This window comes from Cibotium barometz, chromosome 13 (assembly GCF_041138505.1).
Source record: "Cibotium barometz isolate CiBa-2024 chromosome 13, ASM4113850v1, whole genome shotgun sequence".
In the NCBI taxonomy this organism is placed as follows: Eukaryota; Viridiplantae; Streptophyta; class Polypodiopsida; order Cyatheales; family Cibotiaceae; genus Cibotium; species Cibotium barometz.
This window is the reverse complement of record NC_141058.1, coordinates 41486385-41509281: the sequence shown is the minus strand read 5'-3', so window position 1 is coordinate 41509281 and position 22897 is coordinate 41486385. Positions and strand designations below refer to the sequence as shown.

The 22897-nt window shown below is 37.9% G+C and overlaps 1 pseudogene; it reads left to right on the top strand.

Moving 5' to 3' along the window:
• Positions 1-5074: 5074 nt before the first annotated feature.
• On the top strand, positions 5075-6511 carry LOC147632691 (uncharacterized; annotated as a pseudogene).
• Positions 6512-22897: the final 16386 nt, after the last annotated feature.

The following is a 22897-nucleotide window of genomic DNA, read 5'->3' as shown; positions in this document are numbered from 1 at the left end:
GTCTATAGGAAAATCAGCCCACACCAAGCGCACACCTCAAAGGCTATTGAAGGCGTCCATGCTTCCCCACCTCATTAGAGATCCCATGAATCGTTGCAATACTGCAAGATTCTTGGAACAACAAAGCATGTAAGGGGAGTGCAAACACTATAATGGCAATGAATGGAGAGAGTCACTCACACTACTGAGAGATCGTACCTGTGTTTTCGCTTTCCCATAAGCACAAGACGGAGGTGATAAATGTTTGAGCTCAAAACTAAGTGCAGGGGGTTCACCAATGATGGGACGGTAGTCTACATTTACACAACACCAAATACATGTTATGAGCATTGATGAATAAATGATCTAATGAATGCTTTAACACATTAAGTTTACTTACTAGATCCCCACTCCAAGAGGTCCGCCTCGTCATCTTTTGAACTCTCCGACCCTACTCTTGGGTCTCGCCAATGCGAAGGGGTCACCTGCTCTTTGCCCTGTGCATTCGACTACCGCTCATCATCCTTGGAATGGCTATCCTCGGATTCCTCATCTAAGTCATCCCCTTCCTAGTCTGGTCGCCCGTGACCTTTTTTAGGATAATAGAGGTGTGGATTTCTTACCCTTTTTCTTCACGGGGGTCAATTCTTGCTTGGTGGTAGGCTTCTTACCCTTTATGGACACTGCATTCAACCAACATTAGAACTGTAAACTCCTAAAAAATAGGCTTCATACCTTGTACAAATTAAATACTGTGCACAAGGAAACGTACTCTGAAACTGCTCTGCCTCCTCTGGAGGAAACTCCCCCTCTGGGTAGTCTAACCACCATGGACAAGGTATCCATGTGTCCTTGCCCCCTGAATCCACTCTTAGAGGTACAATCCTGTATCCTCCACCTCGGACAACACCCATGCATGTGAAGGGTGCTCGAGAATGTAGACCCAATCACGTACACTACTTCTCCACCACCTAATACACAGCCACTAGAAAGGTCTAAGAAACCAATACAAGAAGCAGGAGAGCTTCTCCACCATGCAAGGGGGAAAAAAGTGAGTTAAGGTACTTTATACTTGTACAAGAGAGGCATCGTGATATGCATGATAGGTGTGGTTGTTGCTAGTTAGGATCCAAGGTAGCACACATTTGTCCTTTCCACCTAACGAATGCCTTCTCAAAATGAGACTTCCTATAAGATTATAGGGCATCTATGATACCTACTCCAGAGTCTTCTTTAGCTCTTTCATGCATGCCAGCTACTCTGCAGGTGAGTCTGTCTCCAGCTTCGAGCGTGTACTCGGTCAATTGGAACTAGTACACATGACGATGGATCCACATAAAGAAGGCTCTGTCGGATGGCAGAATCTGCGCATCGCTCATAGCAAACTCGCCATGTTAAGCAGCCTACATTTCTTGCATTGTAAACAAGCATTAGGATTTTAATAACTTTTTAAAAAAATGTAATGCATCAAGAGAGATGAAGATCTTACTCTATATTTGAAATGTGTGCTTGAGCAATCTCGGCTAGCTTTGGTGTAGTGAATTTGCTAGCCTTTTCACCCCACCCTTGGTACGAGATCACTTTTTTTAAGAACTCTTTCCCACAGTCGGGATTGGCAATTTGTGCTAGCTCATGTCCCCTTTTAGTGAAGAGTGCCTCCGTCTCCTTTAGGGCATCCCTATAGTTCTTGTCGAACAATTCTGCATCCATCATGTATTCTCTACTCCCTCGTTCAGGCAAGCCACTGATCTTGGCCTCGAACGTGGCATCGAATTTTGATTGCAATGCATTTATATTTATTTAAGAAACATACTTTGAATTGAAAACATTAAGAAATATATTTTGAAATCAAAACATATTGCAATGCGCACACACCTTGAAAAGTAATTGTTGACAAGAGTGCCATGGGAAGCTTCAACCACTTGGATCTATTGGGTCCCCAATGCGTAAGCGCTTTCTGGGCCCATGCACGATCAGCATTACTAAACTTTGACAACAACGATGTGGATCGGCAAGATCCACACGCTGCATCATGAATATATCATGTGCCATTGTGTTCGGCACATGAATAGTGGTGACCCTGAAAAATTTACATACATTATAAACAAGGCAAAAGATGACATACACAATGTTTCTTCATTTCATATACACATTTTACAATGCACTTACTTGTTGATCATGCGCAACACCAACAAGAACTCTGCCTCCTCTTCCTTAAGGAGCCGGACCACTCTGCAATTCACCTTGGGAATCCTCTCTTTTTCAACTCGATTGGTATTCACCCATTCTTGCCAAGCTTTGAGTCAATGGTTTACCATCCCAAACAACGAACATCTTGCCAACCATATGTTTCCATCCTTCGGTCTCCTCCAATATTGTGTCAAATTCACCTGACAATGATAGATTGTGGGCCGGCTACACTTCAATGGTCAAATGGAATGGGGGCTTTGCCTAGGAATCCCTTTGAGACAATGAATTTCACCATTGTCAATTGGTACTTGCTCTCCTCAATGCTTTTGATTAGCCCCTCAATAGAATCCTTGTTCGTGCACGGATTGCTGGGTTTGCAACAAGAAGGCGATAAAGCAGCACTCCAGAAAGGTGGTTTTGTGGTTGTCGACCAAGTGGTCCTCCATCTAATTTGTCGAGATGTGTCGATCAACCACTTGGCCGAAACTCTCTTTCACAGACTTCTCTTCTTCTACAATCGTGGCACCACTGGTAACCACACGATTGTCGGCGGCGGCCGTTGAAGAACCAACTTCCATAATCAACTGTAATTGTGAGGTGTTTGTCACCTCGCTTGATGTGGCCACTTGATATACCCACATCTTGCGAGAGAATGGTCTCATCTTGCAATCCAGTGAACCCTTTCATTTGCAGCTGAGGTCGTGGAGGAATTTTGTCTTAAATACACATCCATATTACCATCAATACTTCTTAAATTAGTCTTTTGTCATTCAACATATGATGCAATTATGTTAAATTAGTATTTAAACTGCATTAATTTTTATTCCAATTACATTTGATGCTATTGGAATTGTTATGCCATCCATATGAAGTCTACCTAGAGAACTTTGATGATTGAGAACTCTTCCTTCGATGTTGAGGACAAGTGAGGACCGTTATTGCTTGAGGACGTTCCAACCGTTATTGCTTGAGGACGTTCCAACTGTTATTGCTTGAGGACGTTCCAACCGTTGAGGCGCACTTGTTGAGACCGCTTCCCACTGGTGCCGCGGCCGCTTCCAACCGTTGAGATCTCCACCCTATGGGAGGAATTCAGAAAGAGAGAGAACTTTGATGATTTAGAACTCTTCCTTCGACGTTGAGGACCGTTATTGCTTGTTGAGGACGTTCCAACCGTTGAGGCGCGCTTGTTGAGACCGCTTCCCACCGGTGCCGGCCACTTCCAACCATTGAGATCTCCCACTGGTGTCGGCCGCTTCCAACCGTTGAGATCTCCACCCTATGGAAGGAATTCAGAAAGAGAGAGATGATGGTTGTTGAGTGAGGGGTTAAGAGAGAGAGAGGGGAGCGAGGGAAAGAGGAGGGCAAGCGAGAGAGGGGGACAAGAGGGGGAGCAAGAGAGAGAGAGAGAGAGAGAGAGAGAGAGAGAGAGAGAGAGAGAGAGAGAGAGAGAGAGAGAGAGAGAGAGAGAGAGAGAGAGAGAGAGAGAGAGAGGAGGGGGACAAGAGAGGGAGTGAGGGAGAGAGAGAGAGGGCGAGTGAGGGGGAGAGAGAGGGAGTGAGGGAGAGAGAGAGGGTGAGTGAGGGGGACAAGAGGGGGAGAGAGAGGGCAAGTGAGAGAGGTGAGAGGGGGGGAGCGAGAGAGGGGGAGCAAGGGAAAGTGAGAGAGGCGAGAGGGGGCGAGAGGGGGCGAGAGAGAGGGAGCTGTTGAGGGCTTTTGTGAGCCCTCAACAGCGTTGTGTAATGGCTTAATAGTCGTTGCACAGCTGCCCACATGGCTAGCCGCATGGCCAGTGTGGCCATTGTTGCTTGCCACGCACGCGGCAAAGGCCACAGGCCTCGTGGCCTTTGCCACGTGGGCAGCAAATGCCATGAGGCTGTCGTGTGTAATGACCGCGCATGCGGGCATTACATGCGGCGTTGCCATGTGGACTGGCCACATGTAATGCCCGTGCTTAATGCCCGAGCATGGGCATTACACGTGGCCATGCCACGTGGACAAAATAGCCCACGTGGAACTACCACATGTAATGCCCGCGTATTACACGTGGCCAATCCATGTGGACTTGGCCTTGCCACGTGGTACTACCACGTGTTTTAGGTTTTGGAGGTCAGTCATTGCTGCAACCCGGCAAGGCCCTTCAAAGTAGAGTTTTGGCTTGGATGCACTTCTGAAAGCTGAAGAAAGAGTACACTTATGACTTCTTCCATGGAAGCAGGTTCCCAGGTCAAGGGTCCTGAGGTGAGAAGTGCTATGTTTTCAAGATGTCCACCATTGGACCCGCTTCAGGGTTGGATTTGGTGAATAGAATAGAACCAACCAACTCTGGCGACATGCGTGGATACAGTTCGACCACACCCGACGAACATCAGAATGGGTGACCATGGCTTGTCATGTATATGATCCAAGGTAGAAAATTACCAATGTAGAGTATTTAGGTGGTTAGAGTAAGCTGATTGTACAACCTATCAAGTGACTCGTTTTCACACAGCATGCATGATCTTCTCACCATTGCAACATGTGAAATGAGAGAGGAGGATATGGATGCCCAATGTATATTTTGGGAATGCATTAATGAAGTGATGGACAACCATGGTTGTGAAAGGGCAGATTTCTATGATTTCAGGTAGACGAGGCTCAAGCAAACTGGAATACAGTTTGACATGTGTTCAATGGTGGAAAAAACAACGTCTTGACATATAAGGAGAGGTCTTACCTATTTCATTGGGAGAAAAGCATGGTTTCCCACACAACAAAGTATGTGTGTGTTACGTCTCAAGGAGAGCACAAAGTAATGTGTGAGAAGTGGTGCATGGCTCCTACCAGTGAAGTTGCATTAGTAGAGGGTTGATTGATACGTCAATGGTTACGCAGCGGTCATGTGATGGACATGAATTTGTTAGCAATGGACTCTTGGTTGAGCTGGTGGGAAGTGTGCATAGCACATTGGGGTTCAGTCATGACAACGATAGAGAGAAGTAATGATGGTCCAAATACCCCAAGAAAAAACCTAGCAGAAAGCAAGCAAGGAAGTTGGCTGGCAGGGGAAGGATATAGATGCAAGATTTCTCTTTATGATGCATGTACTACCGATATGGTGAATGCAATTTTACAAAGCACAAAGGCAGTCTCTTACAGTCAAGGCAAGCACATAGGGAGAGGCCCAAGCTTGGAGAAACTAAAAGAATGGTGCTCTACAAGCCCTGCCCAAGTGGTCCGAACAGTTAATCAGGCAACTGAAGGAACACCCATGTACAAGGTGCCTACCTCTCTCACTGGTGACAAAGAGAGTGCACGTCACAAGAGACCATCAAGGGTGGTAATTGATATTAAACGATGCGGCCACACATCAACCAGAGTACAACACACATGTAAGAAATCGCAAGTATTCTAGGAGGCAACGGAACATTAATTTAAAAGAACATGGTACAAGCAAAACTCCAGAAAGAATTGCAGAAGTCACAGAGGGCAATGTCATTGAGGAGCGCAAGGTGAATGAAGCAATGTGGGCAATCCGAAGGACATACATTGGTAGCAAGGTCACATACAGCAGAACGCCTCGTGGAGGTAAGAGGTGTGGGTAACACATAGACAGATCTACTAAGGGTGTGCCTGCACCTTCCTTTGAAGGCTATCACAAGCACCCTAATGGTCTCATTAGACAATGGATGTGGTTCGACCCTGACCACGTGCTTCATTGCTATATAGTGGACAACAGCATAGACCCAAACCCAGTCCACCACCCAAGATATGGCCAGTTGCTATAGGAACGAGCCTCACAAACGAGGAGGTATATTCATTGTGGAAAGGTGGATACCATGTGGAGTGCAAGAATGCAGAAGGTGTTGTGCCCACCCCATCGCGTAGCAGTGGGACTTCAAGGTTCTTTACAACTGTAACTTCAAAATATCCGCCATATGGGTCCACTACTAACATAGAGGCTGGTGGGTCAAGCATGCAAAATGGCATAAGAGTCAAGTACCGCACGTCAATATTAGAGGAAGTAGCCAAGAAAATAAAGGCTGCTTTGAAAATGAAAGCTCTGGTGGTAGAAGAAGTGTAGAGAGTGGAGCACAAGTATGAAGTTTTCAAGATCGAATCGCATGGGGATGATGCACACGTGGGAAAATATGGTGCATGTGAAAGATGAACCGTCTTGTACATGTCCAGATTTCACAAATAGAGATGCCAAGAAGAAGTTGTACCTTGGATGCAAGCACTTGTACTTCATTTATTTACGTGTGCTAGGCTTAAGCCAGAGTGAGAATATGTTCATCCACCAACCTATACTATCTGACCTTAAGCTTTACAATGCCTTTTCTTGTAGGAGAACATACCCTAATTTAGAAATTTGAATGCAAGGATAGTCAGTTGAGCTTAACCTTTGTGGATGTCACCTCATTATAGAGGGTTCCATTGTGCAATGTCTATCTCCTTCACATACATGCTTGCTCTTTCCCAAATAAGTTCAAAATATGTATTTTTTTTATTGTGGTGCCGAAATTCGAGGAAAGAAACCTTTATAAATAACATTTAAAAATAAATATAGTTTTTTATTTTGAGTGTTGAACCTCTCCCACTACTATAAATATAGAGGCAAGCTCCAAAGTAATTTGTTATACAACATTGCCACCAAGCCTTGTTAGAAGAGTAAAACAACCCAAACCCTCCTTTTTTTTGTTTATGATGGCCTCATCAAGCATTAGCATTGAAGTTGTTGCTACGCACATCGAGAGGGAGGCCACCGATGTGGAGATCAAGCAGACGACCATAGATGGTGTATAAGCATTGAAAGGTCTCACATGCTTTCCACTTCCTAAAAATGATGAAAAAATTTCTCAAGTTAAGGACAAAGTGGTGGGCTTAATTGCAATTTGGCGAGTCCATGGTTTTATTAATGAATTATCTGAGCGTGTCTTGCTAGAGGAAGTACGAAAGGGTATGAACACTGTTCGCTTACTTTGTGCCTACACCCCGGAGAACAAGCGAGGCCCATAGTAGTAAAGATGGTGTACGTGAATGAACTTGGTTTTATTTTCAATTTGAACCAATAATCCTAATGTAGAGGATGTGATAATGGTTTTCGCATTTCTGTATTTGGAAGATGTACGTGAATGAACTTGGTTTTATTTTCAGTTTGAACCAATAACCCTAATGTAGAGGATGTGATAATGGTTTTTGCATTTCTGTATTTGGAAGGTGTATGTGAATGAACTTGGTTTTATTTTCTGTTTGAACCAATAACCCCAATGTAGAGGATGTAATGTTGACATGTGTTTGTCATGTTGCTCTCTCTAACTTGCTTCGCCCCTCTCTCTTCATGGAGGGGGGCTTGGAATTTCAGTAATTGGAAGATGTACATTAAAAAACTAGGTTTTATTCTCAGTTCAAACCAATAACCCCACTGTAGAGGATGTGATGTTGATGTGTATGTACGAGTTCACTCTCGCTGGTAATTATGTCATGTTGCTCTCTCTAACTTGCTTCACCCCTCTCTCTTCATGGAGGGGGGCTTGGAATTTCAGTAATTGGAAGATGTACTTAAAAAAAGTAGGTTTTATTCTTAGTTCAAACCAATAACCTCATTTGTAGGCCTTCTCTGTCTTGGGGAGGGGAGAATCTTTTGGAATCCGGTCGCTCGATTCTCAAAAAGCGCTCACTTGAAAATGCTCGCCAAAAAAATGTCACGAGGTATGCCCAATTTATTAAGCAAGAGGTATTTTGTATGGAGAAGATTTGAGAAATATAGAGATTAGCTTATAGAAATAAATAGCAAAGAGATTAGGTTCGACAATGAGTAGCTCAATGGAAACATGGAAGAGAAAGAACTTGGCTCTAATACCAATGTAATTCTCCTTGCATTATAAGCTTGAGGACTTGTAAGACCAGTACTTTGATTCTCCACCCAACCATATCCCAAATAATCCCTAAACTTATAGTTATATAGATCTAAGTGGTGCATGACCTTCCAACTTCAGCCCGTTGACCTTTCAATGGCTAGACATTGCCTGTTCCTTGTCCAATGCCTTCTCAACTACCCCTAGAAGGGGGTGCCTACTTTTGTGTCCCTTGGTCTTCCGTTGTGCACCATCTACTTCCCTTTCTACTTTAACTTCAATGCATATTAACCATTGCTTAGGTATTTCCTATTTGAAATCCCCTAAACCTTATTTATATGCAACCTTTTACATATAAATAATCTTTCCTAGTTTTACCTTAGTGTTTCCTGTCAGTCTCATAATAGTTGCTTGGTTAATTAGCATTTGAACCACCTTGCATTCTTACGCCCATGGCCAATGAAAGGCCATGGGGTGAGCCTTCAATGTGAATATGACCTTACTACACTTAACCTCATGCACCATGCACAAATGACACTCCCTAATGATGGAGTGGTCGGCATTCATCTCAAAGATTTATAAAAGGCCTGCAAATTGGAGTGCTCTCCTTGGCATTCATCTTAAACATTAAAGGATAAACATCTAGCTTGAGGCTTGCAATGCATTGAAGTGGTATGCAAATTCTTAGTTTGTATGAACTTGATGATATCTTTATACTTTTCAGAATTTGTATGAATTATGATGATATCTTTATACTTTTATTGTATTATTTCAATGAGAGGCCTACAATGCTTTAGAGTGGCATTTATCCTTAAGATATATTATTGAAGGATAAACATCTAACTTGAATTTTAGGGCCAACCAAGTTTGAACACTTTATTACCACATATGAGTTAGTAATTGAGCATTTTTTTCAAGGATCGCCTAAGGTAAGGCGATCTTCGAAAAGAACAGTATCCTACTGTGGAATGTGAAAGGACCACCTAAGGTAAGTCCTTGAGAACATTACCCTATTGTGGAATGTGAGAAACATAATTTCAGAGGTATTTTAAAAACAGTACAAAATAGGTCGATTTTCCATAGGTTACGTTGCTTTTACATTTTAAGTAGGAAATGTGTAAGTGTGTCAAAGACCGCCCTTGGCATTGTTTACTCTTCAATGCTTGCACACTTTAGGTGATAAATAAGGTTGTATGTTTCAAGTAAAGGAATGAGGAGATGAGTATGTTTACTCTTTAATGCTTTTATACTTTAGGTGATAAATAAGGTTGTATGTTTATGTAAATGAAGGAGGAGAAGAGTATGTTTACTTAAGTATGTGAAAATATTTTGGAGAACTACTACCATTCTAATACCTAGAAAAAAACATAATTGCAAAGATGAACTCTATAACCTATGGAGGTAATGCGCTCAAGTTATGTGCCAAGCACTATTTAGCTTCATCCCAATAATAAATTTCATAAGTAGGACCAAATGAAATATCATTTTCATGTTATTACCAAGGATTGATAAGTTCACGGAGAAAACCACCAAAGGAGTTAATGATCTAGCATAACATCACTCAAAACTAGCCAAAGATGATGACAATGGTGTCTGAAGTGAAGCAACAAAACGAGAACACTAATTTGTCATCATGAGCATGTTGATTCTCAATGTGACAAGGGCATGGGGGATATCCAATGGTGTAGTATAGGTTAATGGTCTAGTATAAGGTAGATGGATTATCACTCACGACATGTGAGAGTTGATGAAAATAGTGTTTAAAGTGAAGTATGAAAAGGAGAACACTAATTTTTCATTATTATTATGTCAATTCCCAAGGGATTAAACGACAAGGGGACAAGAGAACCCAAGGATGTTTAGGCATCGTGGGCAAGATGTTGTCATGAGATCACTTTTACTCAATATAGGCTGGGCATCGAAAGGATACCAAGGATGTTTGGGTATGATGTGAAGCCCTTAAAAGATTAATGTGCCTCTACAACCATGGGATACAAATAGGCTGGCCATTTTTACCCATTTTCAATGATTATTTACAAGCAATTTTTGTCAATGCATGTTTTAAAAAACACTAAAAACATTATGGTACTATGCACTTTTTCAAAACAATCCAGTTTTTGAGGGGCAAGGTAACTCGTTAAAAATCAAGCCTAGATACAAAGATGAGTGATTATTTTTAATCACTATGCCATCACTTCATTTAAAGTCTTATTATTTTGGGAACCTTATCCTTCATCCCCTCACCTCCCTTCCTTTAGCTATGAGTTAACAGCTACAAAAACTTGGTTGCTACATTTAGTATCAAAGCAAATCGTCACCTTGGGAAGGTGCTTAAGCTTCCAAAGTTTTTCCAAGCACCACTTTTCCATCTTGAAAATTGGTCATTCATGTTGCAATAATGTTGGGATTGTAATTCTCTCCATCCTTTTGAGATTCATTTTCCTCAACTATTGAACTTCCAAGGTCGAAAGACATCTTCATGCAAATATGAACTCTCAAACAATATGGTTTCACAATCATGGTTCAAATTCATCGAAGAGTCTTGCTTTTAAGAAACCCCCATTTCACCTATGTATGCTACTATTATAAGTTAAATACATTAGAAGCTCATTATTGATACAAAATATGTAAAATGTAAAAGGTGTAAGTAAACCTAAGTAAAAGAATGATTTCATTATGTGCATTCATGGCATGATAAGGGTGCATCACTTTAGCATCTAAGCGTATTAGAGTGTATTACAATTTAGTTAGGTTTTGAGCATATTTGGCACTAGACGGCACGACTTTTTCATCTCTTATCAAATTGTAACAATTAGAGTGTATTACAATTTAGTTAGGTTTTGAGCATATTTGGCACTAGACGGCATGACTTTTTCATCTCTTATCAAATTGTAACAATGTAAATTATTAATTAATATTTATATCTCCCAAATCAAATTTGAAACTAAAAACTATCCATTCTTAAAAAATCAAATACCTTTAACTATTGCAATTAAGCAACTTGCTAGTTAGGCTCACACTAGTAATCCTACATATTCTAAAAAATATAACAAAGGGATTGCATTTTTTCTCTACACATCTCACCATATTTATAACCTTTGTTATATTCTAAAAAATATAACAAAGGGATTGCATTTTTTCTCTACACATCTCACCATATTTATAATCAATGGAAAAAAACTAGGCCATTTCACAAGCTAAAGAAATTATAAAACTTACAATGTCTTGTAGTGCAATACTTGCCATCCATATTTTAAAAACACCATAAGGGCATGCTCCATAACTTTCTATACATCACACAAAGTAAGGTGTGCTTTAATTTAGAAATGGACTTTATGTTAAGCTAGTGCATCATAGTTTTAGCTTGAAATTCTATTTGTTCTTCTAAAACCCTTTTGGTGCTCCCATACAAAGATCTATGATTGACACATGCCTTCATTCCACACCATATTCCTCTACAATGGTTTTTAGCTCAATCACTTTATTATTTTAAGATGTATTGCCATACCAAATGTCACAATATTTTTTAAAGAAAGTTGAAATTAAGCTAGGGTGCCATTTCAGATTTATTATACTATTGTTGTCTTTGAGCTTGCACTTTAGATCATTAAGAAGTTGACCTGTAGAATTAATAATGAGCCTAAAGGTTCCTCTTAGCTAAATTTTCTACCCCACAATAGCTGAGGGGAGTCTAAAGGTTCCCCTAAATTAAATTTTATAGCCCACATGAAATTAAATGTCAAGGTTATGTTTTCATATTTGGTTGGGCATGCTTAACCATTTTCATCCACTTTTTCCACAGGGTTATTTTTTTAGTGTAAAATATCTTTTGGAGTTTTACTCAAGATGTTCCAAATTAAGCTTTTCAAGGTCCCTATAAAAGTATTATCCAATATATATTATATATTTTAAAATATCTTTTTAGAGTTTTACTCAAGATCTTCCAAATCAAGATTTTCAAGGTCCCCTATCAAAGTATGATCTAAGATCTATCACCATGTTCATTCCTCTACATCTTGTGATCCTAAGGGTGTTTTCTCATGATGGTGGAGTTCTTTCCCAATAAAATTGGTTCAACAATTTGACCAACATGCTTATTAATTGTTTCATATGGTTTGATTTACATTTCAATGCTGAGATATCCAATAAATTATGGTTTACAAGTGATCTCAACTATAGGAAATTATAAGCCAAGTGTAGGAACCAAGAAAAACAATCAACAAAAATGAAGATATACCAAGAGAAAACCTCAAAAACACACATTTGAAACATCATTATCAAGATACTTAATTTGATTTTATGTCTTTCCTAGTTTATAGATTAGATCAAGGGTGTCATCTATTAACTTATGAGTTGTGTGAATTGGGTCGTGAAGGTTTGAAATTGGGTCGTGAAGACCTCTAAAATTGTTTGTATGTGAACTAGAAAGATACAAAACTAGTAGGCATCACAATAAATGATGATGTTTGTATGTGAACTAGAAAGATACAAAACTAGTAGGCATCACAATAAATGATGATGTTTTGGTTAAGAGTTTTAATGGACCCCTTAATCTATGAAGTAGCAAGTTAGTTTTTTTGTGAAGTTTAGTTTCAAAAAACTAATTGGCCTTTTCTAAGAAATTCAACCCCACACTACTCAAGTTTCTTCGTCAATCTCTGTTTTCATTAGTGCTTTCAAGGAGTCCAGAGTGCTTTCAAGCAATTAATAGTGCTTTTTAGAAATATTTCTAGTTAGTTCTTTTTAGTACTATAGAGTGCTAGTTAGCTACTACAGCATCATCCACCAATAGTCTAAAAGCAATCAAAAAGTAGTCTATAGTGTTATTTAGCTTCTACCACTTTCTTGAACATGGCATCAAAGCACAATCTATGGTAAGCCCTCTATCCTTGTGTGAATCCAAAAAGCCTAGAAAGTATTTCATCTCATTACATTACTTCTCTCATCTTATAATGGCTCTAATAATGGCTCCAGGGATATCTCTCTCCTTACTGATGCAAGCAAGCTTGATAAAAACAACTACTAATAATGGCTCCAAGTGATACCTCTCTCCTTAATAATGCAAGCAAGCTTGACAAAAACAACTACAACGCATGGAAGTTTAAAATACAAGCACTTCTAATTATTAAGAACATGTGGAAGATTGTGAGACATGTGAAGAAGCAAGACTAACCCATTGTGGTGAACAAAGGAATGATTGGGATAGAAGAGAAACTTAATCTCAGGGCTTCATTAACATTGATGTTAATGATGACATGGTTGGATACATAAGAAGTGTTACAAGTGCAAATGAAGCATGGGACATCCTGCCAAATATGTTTGAATGTAAAAGTACCATTAGAGCTATGCATCTAAGAGCTAAGGTTACTAACACTCCAAAGAATTTAAATGAAAGTGTATATAATTATCTACTAAAGCTTAGGAACATCCAAGAGGAGCTTGTAGCAATGGGTAATACAATCAAAGATGAAGAGACGACGATACAAGCAATCCTCAAGGGAGTCAAGAAGGAGTACAAGCACTTTGTTACATCTATTACCATGAGGGAAAAGTTTCCTTCACTTGAAGACCTTACATCCCTTCTACTTCAAGAAGAAGAAAGGTCATTGGAAGACACGTCCAAATCAAGCAAACGAGTATCTCCTAAAATGATAAGGCATCTACCTAATCATAAAATAATCTTACAGTAGACAACACTAATCTAAGGTGGATAGAAATGAAGAAAACTCATAATGAGTGTGTGCTAATTAAGATGAACTTAAGTACAATTAGACACCAAGATGAATTAGCTTGGATACATAAAGAGACTTGAGATAAGTGCAAGTGATATGTTCATTGCTTGAAAAGACCCCCTTTTATATGAGGAGGTATACCCTTGGGCTTGTACATCAATGTGGGATAATTCCCTTTGCTAATGTGGCTTCACGCTAGACTTTGCTCTTGCTTGGATACTCATTCTCACTCCCTATCTCTTCCTTGTGCTCAATGGCACCACATTTCTCAACATCTTTCATGAATTGACTCATAACACTCATAGGGAATGAGAGATATAGATTCCATTGGAGTGGTGGAAGGTTTACATGAATCCATGTTGAATCTCTTCAAGATGTCATGAGCGTACTTTTGTTGTGAGAGGATAATCTCGTTTGCATCCCTAAAGACTTAAATTGAGTTCTCCAAGATCCTTCATCTAGGGTAGGCTACTCTAGATTGGGATCCTCTATGAAGGAATCTTCTCGGAGGATCTCTTTGAAAAGTGTCTTCAAAAGAATGGAAATGGTATAAAAAAATATTGGTTAACAAGAATAATTCAAAGAGAGAAATATGAGCAATCTAAGTAGAAAATATTTGACATATATACAAAACCCCCCAACATTTAGGAATTTAACTTCTCTAGATGAGAGCTAAGGATCATATTAGAGTGGTTGGGCTAACCACATGTATTAACTTGCATTAGCCACACCACAATGTTTGAATCCACCATTGTGAAGCTGATTTGGCTTGTGGATCTTGCCCCTAGGAAAGACATTATGGACAAAAATAAGATTGGGTTATCATAATTTCATTCTCAAATAGTTAAATTTACATGTTTTATAATACTTTTTATAACTTTGAAAGTAGACCTAATGGACATTCTTAGCCATTTACTATTCATGAATGTCTTCCAAAACAATAACACAAGACAACCGTTATGCTAATAGTCTCAAATCATGAACTCATATCCTCTTCAATGCAGCCATGATCACCTATGAGCTTATGTGTCTTTTCTCCTTCTATTATTTTGAGAGGTTGCCCTTTTTGCATTTTGAGAGTCTTTCCATTTATGCAATAAGAAGAAGTTTAGGAGAGGTTGTAATAGCTAACCAGCACTGTATAAGTGCTTTTATGGGTACATGCTAGATAATACTACTTTTTAACTGCTCGATGATATTGAGATGTTATAGGTAGCTAACTAGCATTGTGTATAAGTACTAAAAACCACTTAGAAAGTACAAATTAAAAATAATACTATAAAGCATTGTTAATTGGTTGAAAGCACTGTGGAGGTTTGCTTGAAAGCACTTATGAAAATAGAGATTGACTTGAATACCAAGAGTAAATACACACAAATAGAGACTTTGCAACATAGAACAATTAAATTAGACTAAAAAATGCCTGTATTATTAAAGATGAATCCTTATGCACTACAACTTATAATAAACTAGATGAGAATTAACTCAATCCCTCAATACCTAATTGGTGTTAAATCATCCTTTAATACACTTTTCTATCCTTGTATGACTTTGGGTATATATAGATCTTAGAGCTTGATTAGTGGTAGGTAAGATGCAAGTTGTTTAAAAGTGGGTGTTGGTGCAGTTCACAGCTTGCTAGAATGTAGGAGTTTCCTTCCTATGATTCTGGTGGTAACCACAAATTGAGGTGCAGCTGGGGTGAAAAAGAAAATATGTGATAAGAGTTGAACCCTAATCTAAGGTTCTATCATGTGCTAAACGCTATAAAAAATGCTATGAAAATGCCTAGTGAAAGTGCCTAACTTGAACACCCCCCCTCAAGTACAACAATGTACTTACTCCAACACCAACTATCTTATTTAGCATACTAAATATGTCATGGCTGAGGGGTTTTGTGAAGATGTTTGTAACTTGTTGGTGAGTGAAACAATGAATTAGGTCCACTTCTCCATCCATGACTTTCTCCCTTGTGAAATGATAGTGAATCTCAATATGTTTTGTTCTAACATGTAAGATTGGATCTCTAGCAAGAAAAATGTTGGATAAATTATCACAGAAGACATCAGTGGGACCTATAACTTCAATGCCAATGTCTTTAAGCATCCTTCTCCCATATGATTTCACATGTGAGATTGGCTGCCCCTCTCTATTATTCAGCTTCATTTGATGAAAGTGCAACTATGGGTTGTTTCATGCTTGACTACCTGATCATACCACTTCCAAGTGAGCAAGAATATCCTAATGTATACCTTTTATCTTCTACGTTTCCAACCCAATCAACATTTATGTATGCAAACAACTTCAGGTGAAAGTTAGGTTTATAAATCAATCCATGGCTAGTGAGCTTACCTTAGCTTTCTATACTTGTTGGCATCAGTCATCTTTAAGCCATTAGCTTTCTATACTTGTTGGCATCAGCCATCTTTAAGCCATTAGCTTTCTCAAGCTTCAAATTTACTTCCATAAGAGTGGTGGCAGGTTTACAATGAATCCATGCTAAATCTCTTCAAGATGTCGTGATGAGTATACTTTCTCAAGCTTCAAATTTACTTCCATAAGAGTGGTGGTAGGTTTACAATGAATCCATGCTAAATCTCTTCAAGATGTCGTGAGTATACTTTTGTTGGGAGAGGACAATTTTATCTCCATCCTAAAGACTTTAATTCCAAGGAAGTAGTGTTCTCCAAGATCCTTCATCTCATACTCCTTTGCCAAAAGTTTCTTAACTACTTTCAAACTTTCCATGTTGCTACCTATGAGAATAAGATCATTAACACAGGATGATGAGACCGATATCATCATCTTCATGTTTGATGTAAAGAGTAGGATCTATAACATTAATCTTAAACCCTTGTGCTTTGAGAAACCCATTAATCTTGTTGTACTACCCTTGTGGCTTGCTTCAGCACATATAATGACTTTTTCAGCCTGCACACTTTGTGTGGATAAGTGGCATGAACATGGCTAGGGGGCTATTGCATGTAAATGTCTTCGTATAAATCTCCATTGAGGAATGCATTCTTAACATCCATTTGATGAAGTGGCCATCTATAGTGGACTGCTAATGCCGTGACCAATTTGATAGTTGTCATCTTTGAACAGGGGAAAATTTGCCAAATCATTTGGGACATAACTTGGAATTATACCTATCAATAGAACCATCTGAATTCAGCTTTACCCTATAGATATACTTATATCCTATTACTTTCTTGTCTTCCCTTCCACAATACCATCTCTTTTCAAGTGCATGATGCTTTTATGCTTAACATGACCTAATCTCTTATGCCAAAGAGTAAGTGAGCTTGATGGGATTTGAGATGAGAAGTGAGCATGGTGAGAATCATCTAATGTCAGCTTGAAAAGTCTTCCAACTCTTTCTCCATATGTAACAGCTTTCCCATTGTCATCCTCTAAAGTATCCTTTCAAATTGAATCTTACATTATAAACTTTCTCAACTATTCGACCAACTGAAATCAAATTTTTGGTTATACCTAGAACAAGAAAGACATCAATTAAATCTTTTACCTGACTTGATAAGCTTAAACTAAAATGGTGCCTTGTCCTTGTATTATATGATGGGAGTCATTGTTAAGGCTCACCCTAACCCTCCTTGAAACACATCCAAAAAGAGATTACCTGGTGAACCACAACTGTCATGAGGATCTTTCCAATGGCCGAGCTCGTAACCCTTGAGGTCTTGAGAAGCAATTCCACCACGTCTCTCGTGAGCGTTGTCACACCGCCGCATTGCACTACGAGTCCTCGTCCTTCCTCTCACCTCACTTCACTCACTCACACTCACTAGCATGCATTAGGGGGATAGATATTAGCAAGAGGATTAGCAATAGATTTTATAATGGAGATCTTGTCAATATTATCTTGGATTATTATTATTTCGTATTATTTTGCTGACCACCTGAAATGATTGTACATATTATTTATGTGCACTTATGCGTGGCATTGCCATATTACTAGCACGTGTTAGAAGAGTTTTAGTTATTTTACACTTAGTGTGTGAACAAGCTCTAGTGCTTGAGCTATTTTTGTAAAAGTGGAAAAGCAAGCTGTAAGCCCAACTATTATTAGCTCTTTGGGCTGTGTATTGAATTCTCAAAATACTCATGTCATGAAAGGAGGAGCTAAATGCATGAGGGACGAGATTGCATCCAATATTTTGTTGATGGTGATGTTTATTCTATTTTTCTTGTTGTAAGCTGTTCTTTAAACTTGTCAATTTGATGCAAATCTATGGTTTAATCCTTGATGAGTTTGATTAATTCTTCAAGAAGTACATGAGGTTCTGTGACACCCAATATCTCACTTCTTATTTTACATCCCTAACATCATAGGGCGTCTAAGGCTTACATGCGTCTGTGCCTCTACATTTTAAAGGCCATCGATGGAATTGTTGTTTTTGTGTCTCTTCATTTGGGGCATTAGCTCTCATCTTTCGCTCACAAAAACGACGATGGAATCATCATTTTTGTGTCTCTTTATCTGGGGCATTAGCTCTCATCTTCCTCTCACAATCGTTTCCATTCATTCAATATAATGATCTATGCTCTTATTTATGCCTTGAGACAAGTAGTCTAGTTGTTGTGCTAAGCGGTCTTGGAAAAAACCTTGCCTTCTAGTAGCTTGTGATATATCATTATAATTTTCTGTTAATGCGGAATCTAGGTTCCCATACTAACTAACAGCCTCATCCTTTATTGTAGATGGGAAAATAGGTAACTTTTGGTTGTTATCTACTATTTCATTAGCCATGCAATTGACCTCAAATCGTTGTTTGTGAGCATCCGGATCTTTGTTCCAAATTCCGTCAAACAAACTGCAGCTCTAAGTGCTAGGATAGCCATTGTTTCAAAGAAAAGCGCACTTTGATCAATTTCTTCTTCTTTTTCGAAGAAATTTAATGCTTAGGTCAAATTCTTCTTCTTCTTCAAAGAACTCTAAGTGCTCGGACAATGGTTATTTCAAAGAAAAGTGCACTTAGGTCAAATTCATCTTCTTCTTTGAAAAACTAGGTAGAGTCTGTCAAACGAAATGTAGCTCTAAGTTCTGGGACAGCCATTATTTCAAAGAAAAGTGCACTTAGGTCAAATTTATCTTCTTCTTTGAAAAACTGGGTAGAGTCTATCAAACGAAATGTAGCTCTAAGTGCTGGGACGGCCATTGTTTCAAAGAAAAGGGCATGTAGGTCAAATTCTTCTTATTTGTCAAAGAATTATAATGCTTTCCCTTTAGGTATATGAAATATCCTTTGAAGGAATCCTTACTATCCTCGAGATCACTAAATTGTGGTGTATGGACACTACTTTCCTCCTCCTCACTTTACTTTGAACTACTTTCTTCTTCCTCTTTGATTGGGCTTACATCAGGTTGATAGCCGACGTTGTTACTATCGGCACTTAAGATGATTTGATCCTAATAATGTGGATCGTTCTCACTTATACTTGAGGGTGTACTCCCCGTTATACATCCTTTATTTATTTTTAGACTAGCTGTTGATACATCTCCTCTAAATCCTTATATTAGTTTTTTTAAACCTCTCTAATCACTGTGCTATACACTCACTATGCCTCTCATCTATACGTCTCTGTAGATCATTTCTCTCTCTTCTCACAAATTCCCTACTACTTTCTCCACTTATCCATCTAACTTAACTAATTCCCCTCTCAACTCCATTCTATCTTTTCATTTAAATAACTAATTACTTCTTCAATGGTTGATAAAGACATAAGGGCTTCCCTTGCTTCTAACAGTCGTTGTAAACAATACTAGAGAAATTCTTTATAAAAGATTTAAAGTTAGATAGTCTTCCTATAATTCTTATAAGTTTATTTTTTTTAAAAGTAAGACTCAAGCATCTATCCCATTTCCTAAATGCTACATGTTCAAACAATTTCTTTTAATCTAAATAAGATTGCTCCTCCTAAACGCGCTCTAAATCTTCTAGTTCCTTTTTAGTTCTTGGAAAAAATTCTACTTCCATATGACTACACAAATTGAAATACTTCCTAAATTCTTCAAATCACACATAGTAGGGAATTTACCTTATAGGTCTAGGTCCCTTGCAATATCCTGAGAGCAACTCGAAAAATTAATAGTCTTAAACTCGATTTTATCCATGAGTCCCTAATAAGTGGCTAACTGGATAACTTAATAACTTAAGTTTGTGTCTTCTACGTATTATAAATCATAAACATCTACACATAAGACTAAGGCTTCTTCTTGGATTTCTTCCTCACTGGTTCCCTGTTCTTAAATTAATTCATGCGCATGTCTCTCGTTATCTTGGTTGGATCTATCTCTTCCTTGGGAGATTTAATGTAAACACTATAGGTTTCTTTAAGTAAGCACTCTATAATTACCAGTTTTACATTACTTCGGGAGTTCATCTACACGTTGTAAATTAATGTCACTCATGCTAACCTACCATTTTTAACACATGCTAGCACTCCTGACATAGATGCACTAAAAAATGACTTCCTAATAATCCTCTCTTTAATACTTCTTTTAACAGATTCCTAGCTAGCCAAGTATTAGGTTGTTGTAAGGGTTATTTAAAATTAATTATCGATCATGCACACATTAAATTATTATATGTTTGTACTACTCAACATTGCCTTTCATTACTCTCTCTTTTATGTAGTCCCAGACTATACTATTGCCTTCCAAATTACTTGTTCAACCTTCTAAAAGTTAATCACACAACACTAGTCTTACAAATATCCAAGTAAGAATAAATATTTTAGCCAGAAACCCTCATTTGGGTCAATCTACAAAAGCACTACTTCCAAACTAAAATATTTAAACACAAAACTTCATAAGCATATTCCTTATTAAATTCCTTACCGATTCTCTAATACTTATCCTCTAATAAATCACAATTAAATCCATTTTATACTACAAATATATTTTAGATTCATTTCCTATAAATATGCTTTTACAAACACATTATTCATTAAAAATGAATATTAGTTTCTTTTCAAACCATCATCAATACCGTTATGCATCTTTAAGTATGAAGTCTTCAAAATTAAGCCCAAAAATTAATAAAATATTAATATTTTCTATAAAACCATTTTCTACACTTTCTAATCATAATATTGGTAAATAACCTCAAAGAAACTTATTATTTTTTCATAACTATATAAACTATTTTACTAATTATTTTTATTCATTTATTATATTTTCTATTTCCTAAAAATTCAGTTTTCCATTAATCCATCATAGCAAACATCCATCAATGATTCTCAAAAATTTTAAGATGTAAGAACACATTGAAAAACATCTCTGATCCACTTATTATCACTAATTTTATTGATTATGTATGTTTCTTTAAAATATTATTACAAATTAATCTTTAATTATCAAACCTATTGTAATAATTATTAAAAATTCAAAATAAAGTTTTTTATTATGTTATTTTGTTATTTTACATAATATTTTAAAAAATATTAGGGTTCTTTCATTAATCCACATTTTATCCTTTTTAGTAAAGTTGATTAATTACGTATCTAATCATGTTTAATTACGTATCTAATCATGTTTAATTAGTTATTTAACTCATAAACTTAGTCCATTATGATGTATATACCTCTAATAATCAAAGTTTTATTAATCATGTGTTAAAGCTCTCAACCCTCCCTAATTATGGTTATTTTAAGCATAAACAAAGAGAAATATCTCCACAAATCTCTTGATTTTGATGCATGGTAGAGCAAATGAGATAATGCTAAGCCTTTTGCAAGATGGAAAATGTCTTCTCCTGAACAACTTGCAATTGTTACTCAAATATCTCTCCTTAATTACTCATTAATCTATCATTAAGCACCAATATAAAAGAAATGATGAGAATAGATGAAGAAATCCATACTAGGGATGATAGATAATGCATTGGGCTTCAAGGAAAATACCTCAATTGTTGCACACAACACCCAAGATCATCCCTCTAGCGCTCCTTCTCCACACCTAGCTTTCTTGGTATAACTACATCCCCTTCACATGAAATGCTAAGGCTATTCACATTCACTTATGCCTTTTCACATATCTTATGATGCCCAGTCAACCCAAATTTGTTCCTAAATGCTGAAAATGGCTTATAAATGATTTTTCAATTTACTCCTCCTCATTCTCCACACATTCTACATCTTGACAACACTTGGTAGTATCATTTCCATCTCCTGGCACTTTATTAAATATTTAGTAAAACTAGCATAAATAGCTCAAAAATTAACCATACACCCTTTAAAAAAGGGATAAATGACCAAAATAATAAAAAATAAATAATACTCTAAATTTTCTAATTTTATTCTTAAATAATTATTTTTTTTTGTTAATTTTCACCCCCAAAATTACTAAAAATAGCTAAATAAGCCATTTTTGCTCAAAAATTTACTAAAAATGGTATTATGGGTTAGCAAGCCCTCAACTTAATAAACGAGATGAAAACAATGGTAATGATTGGGCAATGATGGAAGGCTTAGTGCAAGAGTTTAGAAATGATCGCAGAGAATTGGTACATGAGATCAAAGTTGAACTCCACTCAAATGGAGAAAATGCATCATGCCCATGTTAATGTGGAATCGGATGCCTTTACACACAAGACGGGTGCGCACGCTTTTGTGCCAAAGGTTGATGCATATAAAGGCAAGCAACATATGCATATCAGTGACATTCGACTTTGGGGAGTGTTCTTACACTTGGGTTTGGAACCATTATTTGGAGCAGCACGTCGCAACCTACTTGGTTATTTTCTTCCAGAGGAGCGGTGTACCTGGCAACTTGTTCTATTGCTTTTATAGTTGAGTCGTTGAGGAGATTGCTTGTGGAGCTTTCCTGGTACCTGTTTCTACAGTCTTTCATCTTTGATCGAGGATGGCGCCTCTGGCTTCTTGGAGTTCACTTACCATCCACCAGTGTTGAGAGGGGGTGTTAGACATCATCCCTTTGTTGTTGGCTTTCTGTTTGGTGTCCTATTTTAGCCTTTAGGGCTGACCATGTTAGCTAGAGGGGCTGGTCACCCCTCACACCATTTACCCATATTTATTTCCCATTTTATGGAGTCTTGGGCACTTTTTCCCATTTTATGGAGTCTTGGGCACTTTTTCCCTAGTCGTGAGCTGGTTGATTGCCTACATCTGGGCATA